We start from the raw sequence: 21613 nt of genomic DNA on the forward strand, positions 1-21613 counted from the left end.
TTTTTTTTCCTTATGCTTTGGACTTAAATGCCAAATTTTCACTGTCCATGCCACCTTGGGAAATATGGATGTGTTGATTCCTATTGGTGTGTTACCAATTCTTCCTCTTCCTAGTTTTGTTTGTTTGCGTGCTTGCTTGCTTTGTATATGTTATGATACTGCACCTTTGGGTTGTTAGTAACGGTCGTTATGTTAAAATAAAGCAGGGTGGGGGGGACTTTATAAGAAGACGTTTCCAGGCACTTTTTAAGGGCAATCCCACACAGAGGAGGTAACAACTGTCTAATCTATATATGTTAAACTCTGCTGAGTGCATTTGATTTATCTTATGTGCCAGGGCATGTTGTGTGAATGAGAGAAGGCTATTACTTTCTTCCATTGGCAACACAAATAAAATTCCTGTTTTGTTTCCTGGTGAAAGCGGCTACATCTCCATACAAGGTAGAGAAGGTGATATTTTCTTAAAAACAACAGCCAACCCCCACCCCATACTGATAAAGGATTTAAAAGATCTGGCAGAGAAAAAAGAGAGATAAATAGCTGTAATATAACACCCTTTAGTATAATATCCCTCTTGGCTTTTTTTGTAGAGACAGATAATTTTTCTTCATGAGAACTTTCATACACATTTTGTTTATGTATTCACTGCATTTTTCTGCAGATTTTCCTCACATGGGTTCTTTGCTTTGTCAGTTTAAAATGGAAAGGTTACCATTGTATTGCAGGGCACCTACATTCCTGATTAACTCTTCTGCACATCTCATCTCTGAGATTCATTGGAACAATGTGCACTTAGTTAACATCTCCTATTCACATTCAAGACCAGTAATTTAATGAATGTTTTTGACACCCTCATTAATCTGAATAATGCATTTTATTAAAATTAGATTCTAAATTCAGAGCTATCCTTGTAACAGTAGCTCTTTCTTTGTCACTTCACCTTGTTCTCTGGAGAGAAATGGTAGATGCAGCTTTATATCCACTTACCAAAAGGGTCTTCTGTGTGGAAACGGTAACAACTGACTTTTTGAACTCCCGGCTCCGCGATTCTATGATTCTATGATTCATTTTAAAACCGATCAGACAGATCACATTTTCTAAAAGTAGAACTTTGTGACATTGTAGTTAGAATTTTAAATGCAGGAAATACAATTTTGGGAAGCACATATGTGGCTGATTGTTGTATTCCTACATCTAAGAGGCAATTTGCAAACAGAAACCACTACCACAACTTATTATCTTGTTATAATAGAATCATAGAATTGAAGAGATGGAACCCAAGGGTCATCTAGTCCAACTCCCTGCAATGCTGGAATCTCCACAAAAGCATCCATGTGGTAATTTTTTAAAAAAATAATCACTTGTGGTAATGTCTTTTTAAATTCAAATAAAGTTTCCAAGAACTAATGAAACAAAATGAACTGTAGGTAGTATTCCCCCTACTTTTCATTATTTTTTAAAAAATACCATTCAGGGCAAAGCTCTCCCAAGGTGGATTACAAATAAAAATAATAAAGCAACAACAAATTTTACTGAATGTAAGTTTACCAGTTTTGCATTACATGTACACATACCTTATTGGCAGGTGGAGAAGGAATAATTCTAGTTATAGAATTGTTATCTTTTAATAACCCATGCAGTATTTGACTCATCTTTATATGTAGTGTGTGCATTTGTATTTTACATATGAATTTGTTGTTTGAAATTCAGTTTTAAGAAATAAATAAGGCTGTCAAAATCTACTAGCCACGGTTGGCATTGTGGTCTAAACCACTGAGCCTCTTGGGCTTGCTAATCAGAAGGTTGGCGGTTCGAATCCCTGCGACGGGCTGAGCTCCTGTTGTTCTGTCCCAGCTCCTAGCATGCCGGTGCAAGTATATTAAATAGGTACCGCTGTGGCGGGAAAGTAAACAGCATTTCTGTGCACTCTGGTTTCTGTCACAGTGTCCTGTTGCACTAGAAATGGTTTAGTCATGCTGGCCACATGACCTGGAAAGCTGTCTGTGGACAAACGCCAGCTCCCTCAGCCTGAAAGCGAGATGAGTGCCACAACCCCATAGTTGCCTTTGTCTGGACTTCACCGTCCAGGGGTCCTTTACCTTTTACTAGTCATAATGGTTATGTAATGCCTCCACTGTGGGAGGCAGTGTACCTCTGAATATCAGTTGCTGGGAATCACAAGTTGGGTGGGGACGAATTACTATAGAACTCAGGTCTTGCTTGCAGACGTCCTATAAGCGTTTAGTTGGCCACTGGGAAAAGAAGATACTCAACTAGATGTACTTTTCGTATGATCCAGCCGAGCTCTTCTTTATGCTCTTTTGAGTGTTGCTATAATATCAAATATGAAGATACCCCAATATGAAACAAAATTTAGATTTAAATAAATAAATAAATAAATAAATAGCATACTTTGCCTGCCAAAGAATATTATAATATTAGCTCCCGCCAAAAAAGGAAATGTAGTGGGAAATCATAGTAGAGAGATCCAAGTTAATTTTAGATGTGTGGGATGAGTGATGCATCTATTTGAAGATGAGGAAATGGCACCGATCATTTCTACAGTTCAAAATTCAAAATGCTGTATTGCTTTTGTTTTACGTTAGGGGATTGCCATATTGGTTAAGATTTGTCTTACTTTAAAGGGGTGGACCAAGAGCAGGGAGGAAGGTGGTTTAAGAAGGAAAGCAAGAAGACAAGGGACCCCAGGGATATCCTCTGACAAGGAACCTCAGAAACCTGGAACCAGCCCTGATCATATTACATGATATAACAAGTTCCCATCTCAGCCAGCTGGGATTTACCAATATATCTATATCATCTATATCTATATCTATATATATATCTGTTATTGTTAAGAAGCAATGAGATAATAGCATCACTTCTCATAAAGTCAGGTGCAATTATTAGCCTGGAAGAAGGTTCCTTTGTGAATTAGTTGCTGATGTCCTTTCACAAAATTAGTCTCCTGCAGAAGTTCCATTAAATTGTACATGTCAGGAAATATAATGAAGCTAAATAATGCTCACTATAAGAAACAGGAAACGACGTATATAAATAAATATTCTAACTAGAACTTTAAATAACACGATGTCTCTTTGTATGTCTCAGCTACTTTAACACCCTCAACTGTACCATAGTTTGACGCAAGCAGACATTACATTAGTTTTAACATCTGTCTTAGTAAATTTACTGCATGTGGAAGCTTTGTACAAGATAATAGATCGCTCTTAATAGCTGTAGAATTTACACTATGGTGCCTTTATAGCCAGCTGCTTGCTTTTATTCATTCTTGAAACAACTGTGCAACACACATGATACATTGGTAACCTAAAAAGCAAAAGCAAGCATGTTGGACTACAAGCAAAAAAATCAAAAGTCGATATTCAATCAATACCTTTATTAGGTAAACCAAGATGTCACTTGTGGAAGTTTTCAAGTTCTCCAGAATTCTTCATAAGGCGGGATAGCAAAAAAACAAACAAAACATATCTGAAGAAGTATCTGAAGAAGTGTGCATGCACACGAAAGCTCATACCAAGAACTAACTTAGTTGGTCTTTAAGGTGCTACTGGAAGGAATTTTTTTGTTTAAACAAAACATATATATTGTTATAGACAGACATAGAGGGCATACAGTGTCCACAAAATTCATTTTGCATTTGTAGCATTTAGAAGCAGCTCTGTCTGTTTTGGATTTGATCTGTACCATTCTGATTCATTGCATAATTTGAATCTAAAGGGGATCCGCTAAATTGAAAGCTTTATTTTAAGCAACCCCACTACACTGACTATAACAAGAACTATAACTTTTTCTTTCCCTTTTTACACAAGTGGATGAGATTCTTGGGCAAAGGAGTGCATTAAGCCTGGCAAATTTTAAACAGAGACGCATACGCTCTCTAGCTTTTTTCATTTCCTGTCAGAATTGGATGTGAACTGCAAGCATGTTAACTCCTTCTGAGGAGATGAAGCCTGCCAAATTTCAGAAACATAAGAGCAGCATCCTTTTGCACAGGCAGACATTGCAATTTTGGAATGGTAAAATAGAAATAATGTTCCCTGACCTAGTTTTGTAGGGGTGTGGGGTGCGAATCAGTTAAAAAATCTGGGACACAAGGGAGATGTCCCTGGGTAAGAAATCTGCCAAAGCTGAGACAAGTTGATTGAGGAGCATGTTCAGTAATTTTACATTTGCTATGAAAAAAACTTGCCCCCTCCATTTGTGGAAGTATACACCATGAATAAAGAGAGAGAGAGAGAGAGAGAGAGAGAGAGAGAGAGAGAGAGAGAGAGAGAGAGAGAGAGAGATATGATTTTTATGGAGGATAAAGCAATCTATGGCTACTATTCATGAGGCCTATGCCCTTTCTCCATGGTTAGAGGTAATAGTGCTTCTGAACACCAGTTGCTGAAAACCTGCGGGAGCTGTTACATTTGTGTCCCACTTGCAGGTTTCAAACAGGCATCTGGTTGGCCTTTTCCAGTATTCTTAGGGTAAGTAATCAATTAATCAAACAAACAAACAAAGCATGTACAGTGGTATCTTGGTTCTCAAACTTAATCCGTTTTGTAGTTTTAAAAATTATTTATTTATTTATTTGCAATGTAACAAGCTTTATTAATAGTCTTACAATACATTACATATATATAGTACATCTTGTAGAGTAAATTGAGATTTCAATCATATACATGCACACACACACACACACACACACACACAAAACATATACTTGTCTTTTCTTACATCGTTATAAACCTTAAGCTTCAGCTGTGTTTATGCTACTTTTTATGCGGGTATTAACAAAGATTATTAACAAAAGTTATTAACAAAAAATATAAAAACTTCCTGTCAATTCCCATTGTATGCTTTTATTCTAATAGTGAATGGACCTATCATTATTAATCTATTCCTTATATATATTCTCTAATACATTCTTACAACAATTTGTACCGTTAATCATATTTCCCCTATATTTCTTTTTTTTTTTAAATTAATTTTTATTAAAGTTTCCACAACATTTTCAACACAAACAAATACGTAAAACAGATATACTTCTGAATCTTAGTTTCATGTGCCTTACTTTCTCGACTTCCTCATACCTCCCCTTGCTGCATTCTCCTGTCAATAAATTTTAAGCAAATCCCCAGCTTGTTTCAACTTAATCTTAATAACTCTCATTTTCATTCTCTTATCTATTACCGCAGTTAACCCCTATCTTCCCATTCAGCACCAACCTATCTTTCACCAATTTTTGCATATTTCTTTAAATAGTCCTTAAATTTTTCCCAGTCCTCTTCCGCGGTTTCTCTTCCCTGGTCTCGAATTCTACTCGTCATCTCCGCCAGGCTCATATAGTCAATCACCTTCATCTGCCATTCTTCCACGGTGGGTAACTCCTGTGTCTTCCAGTATTTTGCGATGAGTATTCTTGCTGCTGCTGTGGCGTACATAAAAAAAGTTCTATCTTTCTTTAACACCAATTGGCCAACCATGCCCAGGAGAAAGGCCTCTGGTTTTTTAGTAAAGGTGTACTTAAGTACCTTCTTCAGTTCATTATAGATCTTTTCCCAGAAGACCTTAATCCTAGGGCATGTCCACCAAAGGTGGTAAAACGATCCTTCCATTTCCTTACATTTCCAACATTTGTTATCGGACAAATGGTATATTTTAGCCAGTTTGACTGGGGTCATGTACCACCTATAGATCATTTTCATAATATTTTCTCTCAAGGCATTACATGCCGTGAACTTCATCCCGGTGGTCCATAACTTTTCCCAGTCAGCAAACATAATGTTATGACCAATGTCCTGTGCCCATTTAATCATTGCCGATTTGACCATTTCATCTTGTGTATTCCATTTCAACAGCAGGTTGTACATTCTTGACAAATTCTTAGTACTGGGTTCTAACAGTTCAGTTTCTAATTTTGATTTTTCCACCTGGAAGCCAATTTTCCTGTCCATTTTAAAGACTTCCATTATCTGGTGATAGTGAAGCCAATCTCTTACTTTCCCTTTTAACATCTCAAAGCTTTTCAATTTCAATCTGTCCCCCTCTTGCTCCAACATTTCCCAATATCTCGGCCAATTAGCCTCCATATTAAGTTTTTTAACGGCTTTTGCTTCCATTGGCGACAACCACCTCGGAGTTTTACTTTCCAACAGATCTTTGTATCTAATCCAGACATTATATAATGCTTTCCCCTATATTTCTTTATCCAAGGTCATTCAAATGCAGCCATACATGAAAAACCATTGGTATATTTTTGTACATATCTCTTGTATTTATCCCATTTTTATGCAAATTCTTGTCTTGCCCCTTAGGCTGTTGGTCAATTGTGCCATTTCCACATATTCTTGTAACTTATTCTGCCAATCCATTATAGTCAGAACATTTCCCCCTTTCCAGTTCTTTGCTATTAGTGTTCAGGCTGCACTATAGAAATATTTCACTTAATCCGTTCTGGAGCTCCATTCCAAAACCAAGGTGTGCTTTCCCATAGAAAGCAATGCAAAATGGATTAATCCATTCCAGACCTCTAAAACAGCAATTTAACATGAATTTTACTATTTAACGAGACCATTGATCCATAAAATGAAAGCAATAAACAATGTACGTACTGCAGTCACACAATCAATCAATCAATAGCTGAACTGGGTTCCACACAGTCACAAAAACGAAACAAAAAAGCTGCAAAAACAAAAATGCAAAATAAAGAGCAAAAACAGTCAGACCTCAGCGTAACACTTAAAAAGGGAAGTGTGGCACTTAAAATGGAGCATGTTCGGCTTCCGAAAAATGTTTGCAAACCAGAACACTTCCGGGTTTGCAGTGTTTGGGTTCCAAGTTGTTTGAGTACCAAGGCGTTTGAGAACCAAGGTACCACTGTAGTTAAAACAGCACCTTCAAAGCAAATCAGAGGAACAGCAGCATGCTTGGGAAATCTGCATCATTTACAAAACCCAAACCAAACCAAAAAAATGTTTAGGTAAATCTTTTAGGGATTAAAAAAACCCGTCTGAAGAAGGGTACAAAACCTAGTGCATTCTCAGTGGTGATAGTATACCAAGGCAAGTCAGAGGAAAAAAAACTGGGAGAAGAAGGTAAGGAATGAAACTGAGTGGCTGGGATTCTGAACTGTAGTGCTCCATACTGCAACATTTTGTTGCAGGCTCACTTGGAAACTTTAAAAACAACAACATAAACGTTAGATTTCTCAGGGTTCTGATAAGTGCTCGCAGTAAGCTCAACATTACTTCAGCAGCTCAATGCAAAATAAAAGCTTCAGTAACTTTCCTCCTCATTTAAAAGCCATTATATAGTTGAATTGAACAGCAAGCTTTCTTCAGCAGCTGTCAATAAGAAATTTGTTGGGTTCTTCTTCTACTACTTCTTTTACGTACATTGATTTATTCTTGGTGTTTTCTCCCCATTGATAAGACCTTCAGACTTTATGTGACAATAGATAAAACTCTCAATGCCGGCAATGCATTTTATAAATGTAAATTAGTGACTCTAAATGCACAATATGAATGTCTTAGAAATTGTTATATTTCCGTAGGAAAAATCCACTTATGAGAAATTAAATGTAATGGCTTCATTGCAGATCACATTCAAAGGCAAAAGACAGAAGAGATGTCATGGCAAAATCAAACATGGAAGGTCAGCAGGGCTTCCAGCTGTTATCAGCTGTGGTTGACTACATTTTACATTGTTATTCAGCTGGTAAAGGTGAGGCATAAAATTCCCACAACCAGCATCATTGGGAGGAAATGTTGACTTTAGGATAATAATATTTAATTCTTTTCTTTAAGATCCAAATCACTTTTAGGTGAACCTCACAAACCTGTTTATATAGACATATTGTAATAAACTAACAACAACAACAACAATTTCATTATTTATATGCTGCCTATCAGGCTGGGTTTCCCCAGCCACTCTGGGCGACTTACAAAATAAAACATTGAATGTTAAAAATACAGGGCTGCCTTCAGATGTCTTCTAAAACTTCTGTTATTCTTTATCTCCTCCACAGGGCGGATGCCACTACAGTGGTACCTTGGGTTACATACACTTCAGGTTACATACACTTCAGGCTACAGACTCCGCTAACCCAGAAATAGTACCTCAGGTTAAGAACTTTGCTTCAGGATGAGAACAGAAATCATGCTCCAGTGGCACGGCAGCAGCAGAAGGCCCCATTAGCTAAAGTGGTTCTTCAGGTTAAGAACAGTTTCAGGTTAAGAACGGACCTCCGGAACGAATTAAGTACTTACCCTGAGGTACCAATGTAATGAGAAGGCCCTTTGCCTGGTTCCCTGTAACTTCATTTCTCTCAGTGAGGGAACCAGCAGAAGACCCCTGGAAGAGGACCTCGGTGTCTGGGCAGAGTGATGGGAGTAGAGACACTTCTTCAGGTATAGATTAGTCAGCCTTTATACAGCCGTGGCAATACAAAAGAAGCAGCAGAAGCAGTATTGTAGCAAACGACACACATACACAGTACAGAAGATCAATTATTTTGTTGTGTTAAAATAGGATTATGAAAAGTTAAAGGCATCTAAATCAACACACTCTAAAGAAATAAAGCACTCCAGAAATATTCATAAGAATGTGGTTTTCTGTTTCGAATATGCACAGGCATTGCAATTTGGGCAAACGTGTTTTAACATCCAATTGTTGCAGGGATAAAAGGAAATCTAACAAAAGGAAGCTACATACACAAAGCAACACCTTTTGATCCACTATGAAGAAGCATTTAGTTTTATTCAGGGAACAACTTTCATGCACTTTCATTGAAGACAAAGCAATGGGGTCATTGTAAAAGCATTTTTCTGGGTTGGAAGTAAATGCCACAATATGGTTAAAAAGGGCAGCTCTCTGATGGACAAAATAGATTTAGCTCACTCTCTCAAGGATTGTTACATAAAGCACGGAGCTCCTATTTCTTGTCAGAGGGTGGTTTTTACAAGGTTCTATAAACCAGCTTGGTCTTTTCAACATCTTTTTGGAAACAGTTGCTCTCACCTTTTGATCGTTTCATTAAGCTGTTGGTGTTATGGAATCATAGCAAACTGAAAGGCCAATCTGTGACTAAGGACCATCTCTTCCAAAGACTCTCCATCTATCTATCAATCAGCACAGATAGGAAAGGGGTCTCTTAAAATACTGACAGATAAACTTAAACACCAGTTAAATAGTTTAGAGAAGAATAAAACAAACTGCTCATAAGGTTCTGCCTGAAACTGAAGCCAAATTGAAGCAGCCTCACATTCATAGAAGAGCTATTGAATTTGTTTTCAAGAAAAATGGTTATGTAAAGCATTGCTTGCTCCCACATGGCCTTGTCTAATTTTTGAGATAATAATAATAAGAGAACCTGATTCAGGTTCTCTCAACACTAGATGGGTGTTGACTAGAGCCAGGCCCTTTTTGGCAGTGGACCCTGGCTCTGCAAAAATCTTCCCAGGACCACTGTCTTAGGTAACATCCCTTGTTAAATTTGAGGCACTGGGTAAAAACTTTCATATTTATCAAAGCGCTCTCTCTCTCTCTCTCTCTCTCTCTCTCTCTCTCTCTCTCTCTGGGACATGGGTGGCACTGTGGTCTAAACCACAGAGCCTAGGGCTTGCCAATCAGAAGGTCGGTGGTTTGAATCCCCACGATGGGGCGAGCTCCCATTGCTCAATCCCTGCTTCTACCAACCTAGCAGTTTGAAAGCATGTCAAAGTGCAAGTAGATAAATAGGTACCGCTCTGGCGAGAAGGTAAATGACGAAGTGGCTTAGTCATGCTGGCCACATGACCCGGAAGCTGTATGCCGGCTCCCTCGGCCAGTAAAGCGAGATGAGCACCACAACCCCAGAGTCATCCGCGACTGGACCTAATGGTCAGGTGTCCCTTTACCTTTCCTTTTATATGTCTATCATCTATCTATCTATCATCTATCTATCATCTATCTATCATCTATCTATCTATCTATCATCTATCTATCTATCTATCATCTATCTATGTATCTATCTATTCTTTATAATGTGCTCTTCTATTTCTTGTATTGATATGAATTGCATTGTTTTTATTCATTGTGCTGTACTTCAAACTGTCTTGAGAATAATAACTGAATATAAGCATTCATAATAACTAAATCAATAAAGTCAAAGCAGTACGTCTTTTCGAAGCAAACTTCTGAAAAGTTATTTTACATAGTTGTCATTTCACGTATGACAGAACAATTCCAGAAATATCTGGGATAAGTCCCCACCCAGTCTTATGTTAGTTTAAAGGTATTTGTACCTTTAAATCCCCCCCCAGGTGAACCAGTAAACCATTTGTGATGTTGTTGTTGCCGCTGCTGTTATACACATTTATAATTACACCAAAGTAGCCTAGATGCATCATATACTTCATAATACATTTTTGAGGAATAGTTCCTGTACAAATTTCAGGTGTCAAAGCCACAGCTATTTATTTTTCGCCTGAATAAATGATTCTCAAGCTTGTTCTTTTGAAACAGTCCCATCACCAATTATAATAGATAAAATCTGAATATTCTTGTCAGACTATGAACTTCAAAGCAAACAGAACAGCAGACTGTGACAAAGAACGTAATCAGCAGAAATCCCTCATAGGTGTGCTTTGTACTACCGTGTATTTGTGTGGTGTGTGGAATTAAAGCTGTGGCAGGATGTTACTCTGAAAGTTTGCAAAATATGTCATTGTTTATTGGAGTTATTTTAATTTGATGAGCTGCATGCCATCGGTGTTAGTCAGCAGCAGCAACTATTGCAACAGTGACAGGCATTAACTCTGCTCTGTGCTGCTCCTGATGAATGTCAACCAAAAGGGAGAGCTCCTTACCAGGTAGATGTCTTGAGACAGCAATACAGGGAACGGGTAGCTGGGATGACACTGTTCAGGAATATGGCTTCTGATTGGTCAACAGCTGTTGACAGGAGCCACTGACGTCTTTGGCTTGTGTCTGTACTGACCACTGTATTCACATTGGCTGACACAACCACACATTGCCTCCATCACTGGCTCACATCACCTACTGACAAGGGCACTGGGGCTGCTTAATCTCATAAAATCATAGAGTTGTAGAGTTGGAAAGAACCTCCAAGGGCAGAGGCGGAGCTAGCTGCTCCAGCATCTGGAGCGGCACACATGCTGTGCACCTGAGGGTGGGGCTAGCACCCATGGGGGTGCCGTCCCCTCAGGGATAACACCCAGGATGGGCCGCACCCACTGCACCCCTTCCTCCACCAGTGCCCAAGGGTCATCTAGTCAACCTTCCTGCAAGGCAGGAATTGTTACTAAAGCATCCCTGACAGGTGGCCATCCAACCTCCAATGAAGGAGAGTTCCTCACCTTATGAGGGAGCCCATTCCACTGTTGAACAGCTCTTCCTTCAGCAATGTCTAGGCAACACGATGACCATGTACATACGCAATAGACAATCTTTACAGAATTCCTTCAAACCATAACAAGTACAAAATGAAATCTTTAGTCTCAAAGTCTCTGAAAATCTTTAGTTTATGAAGCAATTCTATATCCTCCTACCACACTGACAAAGAATTCTATGAAACAGTAGTCAATATCTGGAATCACTGTTCAGTGTTGGACATCATATTTGCCGAATACACAAAGCTTCACAGCTTGTCTTTCATCATACAAAGTCTGGTACCTTGCTTCATTAAAGATTTTCAGAGACTTTGAGACTAAAGATTTCATTTTGTATGTGTTATGGTTTGAAAGAATTCTATAAAGATTGTCTATTGCGTATGTACATGGTCATCGTGTTGCCTAGACATTGCTGACGTTCTCTTTGCAACACAGGGGTTTGTTTGGCTACAAACAGCTCTTATAGTCAGAAAGTTCTTCCAAAGGTTCTCAATTGGTACTTGGCAGCAGAGTGTTACTACCTACACCATTGTGTTAGGTGCCACTGATGATGTTATCAAAATAAACTTTTGATGGAATGGGGGTGGAGATAAGTGATCTGTCTTTTTATTCCTGTACTAGACTGGTGCTGTCTTGATTGTGTGCTTAAAAAGAAAGATGGGGAAGAGTTTGTTATTGTTGTTATTGGTTTCTATTGATTTATTGGTTTGTTTGTTGCTTGTATAGGATATTTTGTTTACTAATGTTTGGTTTTTCTTTGTGTTTTGATATATGTTGTAAGCCTCCCAATATCGCTGGGGAAACCCAGCCAGAAGGATGGGATATAAATTTAAAAATAATTATAATTATAATAATTATATGAATACAGGGTTTAAGTGATATGATTTGGTGATATAAATTACAACATTCAGAATGGGCAATACTTATTTTTAAACTAAGTTTCTGTCTTACGCAAATGAGAAAAAACTTAAAGTGGCTGAAATGGAATTATTTAATTTAGCCACTTTATGAGCTTGCTTGTAATTCATTTAACCACTTATAATTTATTCATTATAATCCATTTACTCAATATAATTCATTTACCCAATAATACAATTCATTTACCAGTTTTATTCATGTGCTCAGTATAATTAAGTCTTTTGAAATGAATATATTTGTAAAGATTCATTGGGTTTCTTTACGGAAAGCATTAAGATGTCTCAGTTAAGTCAAAAGAAAAATAGGGACTATTGTCTTATAGATTAGCTTTTCATAATAACTTCTATCATTTCCCCCCTCAAGATACCTTCAGAATTGATACTAATATAGGCTTGTAGTTTTCTAGTACAAGTGTTCAATTGAAATGGCAGGTTGTTTTATTTTACAACATGCTAATGGGTAACAATTTGGGGAAAATATGAGGCAAAATTCAACACAGAAAGCCTATGGATCACTGACCATTGGAAACTGAACACTTTCGTTACTAATACTGTATACCCCAATTCAGTCATTAAAAAAACTCTTAGGCACACGTATTTGCAGAAGAAAAGCAGGATTGAGAAACCTCAAGCCCAGGTAAAGATGTGTTAAAGGTAAAGGTAAAGATGTTACTGGGCAAAACGGGATCTTACTGATTGGTGGCACCTGCAAAAGTCACAGGTATGGCATTTTTCAAGCCCTGGCAATCACCTGATCCCCAGGACTTGATTTGTGCTGTTCTTCCCACCTATCAACCATGTTAAGTGGGCTGAGTTGGGTCCAGTTTCTCACCCCCTGGCTAAAGCTTTCTCATACACTCAACCGCTTCAGAAGGTACTGCTTCAGTTAAATACAGTCATCTGTGTTAGAGAGTAGCAAATTTCTCTACTTCAGTACCATGCCAATTTCTGTTCTGCTCTATCTCCACATTAATCTACTAAAGAGAACAAATCTCAAATCACATATTTAAATTTGAGGTGTGTGCTGAATAGATCACTGGTGATCTGGAAAGTTGCCCTGCTTTGGAGCCTCACCTTTAGGTGTGCACCAAAACGTCACTTTGGGAAAAACAAACCTTCATGTCTCCCCATTCATTATTATGGGAAAATAAAAACCAGCTACAACTTTGTTATCTTTTGACGTATATGGCTGAAATATTCAAGCACGACAACTGCTTCTGAGTGGATGAACCCTGATAAGTGTCAGAGAAACAGGTTTGGTGTTTCTTTTCTGTGGGCTGATTTCAAATTTTGAAATATAGAAAAAAAGAGTAGTTTATAACATTTTAATTTTTGAGAAGAATTTGCAGGAAGGCTAGCTCATTCTGAGGGAATAATGCCAAATTTCAGAAGGATAGGGCAGTGATTTTCCTGGAAACAGGGGTCCTTTGCAGTTCTGGAAGGATAAAAAGGATTCATTTATTTTTCTATTGTTTTGTGGGGGAAATGTATGAGAATACCATAGAGATGTTCCTAAGTAAGAGGCTTGCCAAATTTCAGAAAGATAGGTACAGCAGTTCTTTGTTTTGTTCAGCTTTGGAGCAGAAAACTGAAAGGGGATTTGCTTCCCTCCTGGTGGTTTGGGGAAGAATTTGCATGAAAACAGCATAGATTGTAAATGTGATCCTTAGACAAGTAACCTAAAATGTTGCAGAAGGATTGGTGCAGGAGTAATGAATAAAAAAACAAGTTTGTGAGATTGGTTGGTTTTATTTTTCTGCCCAGTTGACAACAGACATTCCTACCACATGCACAGTGATTGGGTGTCAAAAGAAGAACTGAGAAAATATTATTCCCTGACTGAGCAGTCAGAGTCTGTCGGAGTTCTCTTGGATCCCCTAAACTCTGTTGTGACCCTGAAAATTCAGGAACTACCCTTCTCAATTTGGGATGCCATGACAGATACCTGCATCATCCTGCGACAGCCCCAAATATCTCGATTTTTGCTCAGCATTTGGTATTCATCCAAGTCAAATGCACACAACTAATTTAAATATATCTCTCAATACATATTTCCATGCATATTTTCCTCTAAAAATAGCATTTTTGATATATTTAAATAGCCAAACACTGCAATGCACATCCAGCGAAGTACAATATCCAATGGATAGTCAAGTTCCAATCCATCTATTAATAAGAGAGGTTCAGATCAGGTCATTTCCTATTGGAATTTACAAAGATGAATTTCTTCACCATCTAAAATCTCTGTGCTTCATCCCTTGTACTCAGGGATCCATGAATAAATACCTTATTTTTCCCTGTTGTATTTCTGAGCAGCATTCAAGTGCAAAACATGTGTGTAGTGAGGAAATTGAGAAATATAGGCTTATGTAAGAACTGCATATTTTCCTTTAAATATAGAGCTATAGTAGACATTCTACCACCCGTAACATTAAAGAGCTTAGTTTTCCATCATTACCTGTAGATGAAGAATAATCTTCCTAGCAGTGTGGCAATTGGGTAAAATGTAGATGTCTGTTTATTATTCCTATAGTTGTTCCTCCTTTGTAAATAAGAAGCTGCTACCTGACTATTTTAAATATGGGTTTTATTTAAACAGAAGGCTCAGCAGTAGTTCTAGATTTTGTAGTCTGCTGACATCGACTGCAGGATATTTGCCATTAGAATCACAGTACATACAAAGACAAGCCCAAATTTAAAATGCCCAAATACAGATACCAGATCACTACAGAGGAAGACTATAGATAATTAATATTTATTAGCAATTTGTTTCATGGGTAAGCTTGCGTGTGAGCTATGTGGAAGGAAAATGCTTCAAAAACTCAGGAAATGTAAAAATAAATATATGGGGAAAAGAATAGGACTTTTTTCAACTTACTTTCAACTTCATTCCATCTGTTAGCAATGGTGAGATGTAACAATTTAAGATCACAGCAGAAAGCAAGCAGCATAGATTATGCAAGTTTTGGTTAGAGATGAGTTAGAAAAGTGAAATGAGGCTGTTTTACCAGAGAGAAGCTTGCAGGGGAAAATGGGGGTGTGGGGTTTTTTTTTTTTTGTCCTTACTGGTGAAAACAATAACTTTTAAGTCATCATTTTGATTCTTCTCAGCATTCCGCCCCCACCCCACCTGCCCTGAGAGTCTGAAACATTATTTTGGAATTTCACAGGACCCAAAAATAAAAATAAAAATCTTAAATCTGTTTAAAAAGGAAAGTTACAAATGACCCTTGTGTGTCTTGTTGCATAATATGCAAATGCAGTCTTTACCATTGTTTGCAATGCATGCTGTCAAATATGTTAGCTTTGCAGATTATTTCACTTTGAATGGATGAAAAGCATGAAAGAATCTTTATTGTGCTTCTGCCTCTCTCTGTTTTTCTTTCTTTCTTTCTTTTTTTGAATGAGGTTTTTGTTCCATTGAAGGTACAATAATTGCTTCAGATAAGAATGGAAAACGTGATGTGACATTGATATTCTCAGATAAATATAAATGATATAACACCTAATGATGTTCACTGCGCAATTTTCACTGCAGCTGACATTCAGAATTGATTCTAGTTTTCCAACAAAACTCAAATCTATTCCAGGCCCACAAGCAAACTTGCTGGTCCATTTTTATTTTATTTTCAGGCTTTCCAATGGAAATATAAATAGTTAATGATGCAGGGCAACCTAGGTATCTCCTGATATATCACTTATAGCCTTTGCAATGGATGATGAAATTTAACCTGGGTGGTTTTAGACTATTGAAAAAGAATGGAAAATCTCTGTACCAAAAAAGGGAGCAGATTATGACAAGGGAAAGATCAATAATTAATCCACCTTATATTAAATATCTCCAGATAAGGACCTGTTTTTGAAAAGGAAGAAATGAAAAACAAAAATATATAATGCAGCCAGAGAAAAAAATTGTCCCTGAAAAATTATTGTCTATGGTGGGAAAGCTTTTTTCAAAGATATATGGAATATTGCCAAACCTTAAGAAATAACTCAATATATGATAAAGCATGAATTATGAGAAAAGGTCTGTTCTCTTCTGTTTAATGAAGGTTCTTTGCCTTAGTTAGTATGAATTATAAATTATGATGATGATGATGATGATGATGATGATGATGAAATGGTCTTGCAATATTACTGGATGCTACAGAGCATCAGTAAAATGGTGATGGAAGATGTTGGAAATGGTATCTTTTTTCTCATGTGGTGGAAGTGCCAAAAAGCACTTTTCCATGGTAGGAAAAGTTAATGAAAAAATGTCAGTTGCATAGCATCCTGAATCCTTAATATTGGTAAGTGCGCAAGTGCAGGGGAGTACCAGGCAGGTGTCTATATATAGCCACCTTAGCAAGCAACTCCCAATAAATTATGGAAAGGTACCTGAAATCCCAAACAAAGCAGTTTTAATTAGGAACAGCTAGGAATTGATAAATAGCATGCATTATCTTTAGACTACAAATTTATGTAGAATACGCATGTATGGCACCAAAATCTAAGAACAAACTTTAGAGAAAGTTAAGGATGCTTACAAAACGATCCTCTGTAAATCTGTGCAAGTCCCCACTGAGTTCAATGAGGTTTACTCTCATGTAAGCATGTACTCTCATGTTGCAGTCTAAGTTACATTGAAATAAATTAGGCTTACACTGCATTCTCATGAGCATTTACTTGGAGATATGGTCAAAGGAACTTAGTGGAACTTACTTCCAAGTAAACATGTATAGGTCGCAATTGTGCTTTAAATGCCACTGAACCCCCTGAGACTCACAACTGCATAAAACATCTGGGAACGACAGTCACTGTTCTATGGTGCTTAAATCTCACCAATTCGTCTCTTAATAGGGTCCCTTCAAAGTTGCTTTCAAAAATCCACCATGCTAAATAAGATTAAATACACTTCCATTCATTTACTTCAGTTTGTATTTTCTCTCCTTCTCTTTTGCAACCCCTCCTTGTGTGTTTTGGAGAGGATAACCCTAGTATTTTTGAGCAGTGGCTAGAAAAGCTAAAAATACCTATCACCCAAATAGATTGTTAATTGGTTAACAAATCATATGTTGTCCCACTTTTCATTTAAGAAGCATGATTCTTACCCTGCTGATTTTATACTCACACAAGTGAGGGCGACTGGGCTGATATATAACAGCAGGGTTCATCCAACAAACTTGCCTGTGCACACTCCAGGTTGAAAATTTTCAGGACATATATTTTGTGTAAAGATCCCAGTTTTATTACAGAAGCTTAATGATCACATGTAAACGCAGGCTTGGAATCTGCCTAGAGAATGATATGCAGATATATACTTATCTTGGATCTTGGGCAACACCACCTGGCTCAAACCCCACCACCTATTTTAACTTCATGAAAATGTACTGGGGAAGGAAGGGTGGTCCCTGTTTGCCCATCCTGCCCTGCTGTCCAGTGTCCATGAGGGGAGTCCTTTCAGGTCCCAAGAACATCAGACAAACCATACACTGAGCTAGATTGCAAATGAGGTGATTGGTCAGAGGCCCTTCACTGAAGGGTGACTCATTAGTGACCACCAAATTACCAGTCTGCCCTAAACTCCAAGTTGAGGCAGTAAGATAAAGCTAGTTAGAGGCAAATCATTCCTCCCTCGCCAAATCAGAACATAGCAGAGAAGGTGAAAAAAGTACATCTGAAGGCAGATTAGGGACACTGCTCCCCCATCCTATTCGCCCCTCAGTAGTAACTTAATTGGCAGATCACTAAGGATGATGCATCAAGAGTGGTGCTGACAAGCTGGAAATGAGTAGTGAGAGATGCTGTTAATAAATGAACTACTGTAGGTGGATGCTCAGAAGTTCAAAATATGCTGTCTCTTCTACATTCATTTCAGTATCATAAGTAGAAAATGTTAACACTATGATATTTGCCAGCAAACCAACTATCATCTGAATCTATTCTTAGCAATGCCATTTTTTGGAGAGATACTGCAGGTGGTCAAAGGTTTAATCTTGTTTATCACTGACTTGCAAACATGTGAGCGACAAAAATAGCCAGCTTAAAAGGACGGGGTGAAAAAGGCAGAGACTAAAAGTCACGAGATTTAGCCAAACTTGAAGGAGAGTGAATCTCACTCATATTTTCACACACATATCCCAATTAATTTCCTCTCTGTCAACTGGGAAACAATTAACTTAAGCCATAAAGTAAAAAAATTGTTAAGTAGCTCATTTACAAACCAATAATCTTACAAATGTCAGGAAGGCACATTAAAAAAGGTGAAAAGATACCATAATAAAAGCACATTAAGTAAGAATGCAGAGGCTACTAAGTGGGAAATAATCTATTCTTCTGTAATATCCCTGACCTGGGCTCCACAAACAATTAGTTGAGGCCTTTTGAACTGGGTGAATTCATATACCAAACTTCTCCAGTTCAAATTTCACTATTTGTAATGCAGACTTGGATAAAATAACTCTCATTCCTATTATGCTGGGAAATGACTAGGCTAGGCTCAACCAATAATTTTTTGGTATTATGTATCAGAATAAGCCCCGATGAACACATTTGAACTTGCTTCTGAGCAGACATGTCAAAGTGCAATCCTACATATACCTGCCTTTCTATGTTTATGTATTTACTTAATACATAATCTGCGGTAGAAGCCTTACTGGATACACTAGTCCAAAAGCTACACAATAAATTTATTCTTTAACAAAACCAGAAGCATCACAGAAAAGTCCTGGCTCCACATGGATAGAACTATGTTCAGTGCCACCTAGGGTGTATTGTACAGTATATGACATTATCCAAACAATGTTTACCCCAAGTTTATTTACAGTGTAGTTAAAAACACACACACACAAAATACAATTCAGTTCAAATGAATAAGCAAATAGCACAGTTCACATAATTCCTCTTACTGATTTCAATGGATTTTACTCCAGCAAAGTGAGTATAGGATTGCAGCCTAGCTGTAGTTTGCATTGCCTATACATTTCATAGCATCTAATCTGCAGCTTTTAAGAACACAGCAGCAGGGACACAGATACTTTCATCTAAAAAAAAAAACCTTTTAGAAAACTCATTCATCTTCCAGGCCTACAGAGTATTTCTGAGACGATGCATCCTGCTTGTCAAAGCTATCGAAGGGCATCTGCCTCTGTGATGGCTAAATGGCTTTTCCTGCAATGGATGTGAACCATCTCAAGATAATCTCTTTGAGGGGAAAAAAATAGAAATGCTGTAATCTTTATCCTCTCAGGGGCTATGAGCTTCCCACTAATAGCACCAAATTTAGACTAAGTTATTTGAGATAATCTCAAAGAGAGGATCCAGATGTTAAAATATACTTGTAAGAGAATGATTGATAAATGTGTACAAGGTCATTGTGCTGAAAGTGGCAAGATTGCAATGATGCTGTTGCTTTCTCTATTCTTCTTCCTCTGGCTCTATCCTCCTTCCGAGGTTTGCAAAAACTATGAGGCAGAGATGTTTAACTGTCTCTGTGTGTGACTTGTAGAAGTGATATTCCACTAGAGCTGAACTGGATTTTGGTGAGTTTTGATTTATCATTAAAAAAATCTGCATTTCTAGCAATGGAAAATCCTTACCCAAGCTGCTGTACAATATCATAAGTGCAATGAAAGTGTTTCTCTGCTTTTTGTCCAAGTAACAGTCCTCCTCTGCCTCCCACCAGCACTGCCTATACCCACATGGCTGGAGATAAATAAATAATCCTAATTTCATTCATGATGCACACACCGAAGTGATTTTCAATATAACAACTTGTATGAAACAGTTACATATTTAAAAACAGTTAGAACAAGTGCATATATACAATTTTTTAAAAACAAAAACAAAACAAAACCCAGGCAATTATAAATATTAAAACAGTTGAAAACAATAGCACACACACAATATCAATACCAGTCCAAGACAGGTACCAAGTAAGATTAAAAAAAATTAGAAGCCTCTCCGACTTCAGATGTTACTGAGAAATAGAGCTGTATGGTGATGATACCTTGTCTCAGTGTAGCGTTTACAGAGAGCAGCTCCAAGTAAGTCCTATTAAATTTAATGGTGCTTACTCCTAAGTAAGTGGGTTTAGGATTACAGCCTAAGCTTTGACTCGAATGGGTGAAAGGTGTCCTCTGGATATTGTTGGAAAAGCATGACTAATGGTCATGGATGACAGGAAATGGAATCCAATAACTTGAGGGCATTATATTGGTTAATGATGATGCAGACAATCCTATTATGTGCAATGCAATGAAGCTCACATAATTGCTTTTAAGTAAATAAGTTTTTCGCTATAATGCAACAATTTCAACACAAGGCTTACATCGTCTCCAATACATATGAATAATTTGCAGGTAACTGTTGTGACGTGGGGTTTGTGATTTCAGCTCTCTTGACATAATATGCTGGAGACAGTTCTCTAGTAACACTTCTTTATTCAAGCAAACAAGACTGAGACTGAGGAGGGGAACGCTACATTTATAGGGACAGGGAACTAACTAGAAAGGATACATTTTGGAGGGAACAATATCAGGCAATCACAGTCCTGCCTTTTGGAGGAAACCAATAAGACAGAGGATCCAAATACAGCAGCTTAAATGAACCAATAGTAGCTGTACCCTCTGGAACCAAAAGGCAGTTACTTTACCCTAATGCAAATCCAGACAATAATAATACAGACATAAAATCCTTTGACTCAATACCCAACACCCCTCCCCCCCTAGTGAGCACAGCAGACGTAATCTCTCAGGTACTGTGGGGTCCTACAACTTCTACTTGATCTCCTGACAACAGGTGTTGCCGGTTCTGGATTGGGTGTCACCTGTGGTAGGGGGGCTGCTATAGGGGTTTCGTCAGGAACAGATGGAGTCCCAGACATCTCAGGGTCCCCTACCTGTACCTCGTCATCCTGAGGACTAGCAGACCCTGGTTCATTTGCTGAAGCCCCTGGTGACTGCACCTCTGGGCCATTTTCACTCTGGTCTTGCAGCTCTGCATCGTTAGCCAGGAATGAATTATCAGACTCCTCCCTGCTGAGCGCCCGGCGCCTCAGCTGATCTATATGTCTCTTCCAAACTTGCCCATTTTCCAAGGTCACATAATAGGACACAGGTCCACTAGTCCGGGTGACCACACCAGCCACCCACCGTGGACCTCGTGAATAGTTCCTCACCCAGACCAGATCTTCAGGGGCGAGATACCTTGTTGTGTCAGTCTCAGCCTGGGGGGTTGCTCTTGAATTACGGTTTGGCATTTTATCCGGGTGGACATAATCCAGCACCGTTACCAGTCTTCTACCCAAGAGCA

Source organism: Podarcis melisellensis (genome assembly GCF_964234715.1).
Source record: "Podarcis melisellensis genome assembly, chromosome: 4".
NCBI lineage: Eukaryota > Metazoa > Chordata > Lepidosauria > Squamata > Lacertidae > Podarcis > Podarcis melisellensis.